At 35.3% G+C, this 1,402-nt stretch overlaps 1 long non-coding RNA gene across 1 annotated transcript; it reads left to right on the top strand.

Moving 5' to 3' along the window:
- Positions 1–630: 630 nt before the first annotated feature.
- On the top strand, positions 631–1,374 carry LOC124890061. Its single transcript, XR_007048922.1, has 3 exons — positions 631–878; positions 957–971; positions 1,315–1,374. It is a non-coding gene; the product is annotated as an uncharacterized LOC124890061 (long non-coding RNA).
- Positions 1,375–1,402: the final 28 nt, after the last annotated feature.

Here is a 1,402-nt window from a genome sequence, read left to right as displayed (position 1 = left end):
TTTAACCTTATAACCTTATATTAGGAAACAACCTTATAACCCTAACGGACACCGTTAAGTAAACAACCTTATAACCTTAGCCTTAACAGCCACCGTTACGTAAACAACCTTATAACCTTAACGGCCACCGTTTAGCCTTATAACCTTATATTAGGAAACAACCTTATAATCTTATAACCTTAGCCTTAACGGCAACCGTTTAAGGCCTAATCTATACATAAAACTTAATGGCCACCATTTAATAAACAACCTTATAACTTTAACGGCCACCATTTAACCTCATAACCTTAAATTAGGAAACAACGGCCACCGTTTAAAGTCTAATCTATACATAAAACTTAATGGACATCGTTTAATAAACAACCTTATAACCTTAATAGCCACCGGTTAACCTTAAAACCTTATATTAGGAAACAACCTTATAACCTTAACGACCACCGTTTAACCTTATAACCTTATATTAGGAAACAACCTTATAACCTTATAACCTTAGCCTTAACAACAACCGTTTAAAGTCTAATCTATACATAAAACTTAATGGACATCGTTTAATAAACAACCTTATAACCTTAATGGCCACCAGTTAACCTTAAAACCTTATATTAGGAAACAACCTTATAACCTTAACAGCCACCGTTTAACCTTCGAAGTAGGTAGCTCTCTTAGCTGTTCAATTAGTTGCTACTACAATTATATAGTTGGTTACTGACAATGGCATCTATTTATGTTATTACTTAGGTGATGGTGCTGTTACCAAAGGACAGGGCTATGGAATTCGTAGTATTCGTGTGGATGGTAATGATGCTCTTGCTATTTTCACCGCTGTCCAGGAGGCACGAAAAATAGTTGTTAATGAACATAAACCTGTTCTAGTTGAGGTAAACTGCACTCTTTTTGATATTGAGGCTTATGCTAGTTGTGGAAGTGTCGTTAACTGCTTCTTTTATGTTCAACAGGCTCTCAGGAAGCAGGTAAATTCTGCTCACAGAAGAACTTTTTAAGTTCATTGTTGCATGTATAGCTTTCTAGTGCAGAATTCTAAGTATTCTAGACACATATCATCAGTATATGCTACTAGAAAACGTAGACAACTTGTTGTGCTAGGAACTGAGATGGACTTAAATAAACTCTCGAAAATACCTGCTCTTATTTTTGAAATTAAACACCTGCTCTCAACTTAAACTCTTAAATAAACTCTTCAAATTAAACATATGTGGCCTGCAATTGGGTCCAATTAAGTTCTGATCATGCGGCGTTTGGACCACAATTCAACAGTTGATTTTTTCTACATAATAGTGTTTTTCTTTCTTGCAGTCAAGACTCCAGGCAAAGAAGAATGCTGGTGCGGATAAGAAACATCAATATAAAGGTCAGTGGACTTGAGTTACTCAATTTCTATACT

The sequence above is a fragment of the Capsicum annuum genome, unplaced genomic scaffold (genome assembly GCF_002878395.1).
Source record: "Capsicum annuum cultivar UCD-10X-F1 unplaced genomic scaffold, UCD10Xv1.1 ctg11093, whole genome shotgun sequence".
In the NCBI taxonomy this organism is placed as follows: domain Eukaryota; kingdom Viridiplantae; phylum Streptophyta; class Magnoliopsida; order Solanales; family Solanaceae; genus Capsicum; species Capsicum annuum.
Note: the sequence above shows the minus strand (reverse complement) of the source record. Positions and strands in the feature narration are given on the sequence as shown.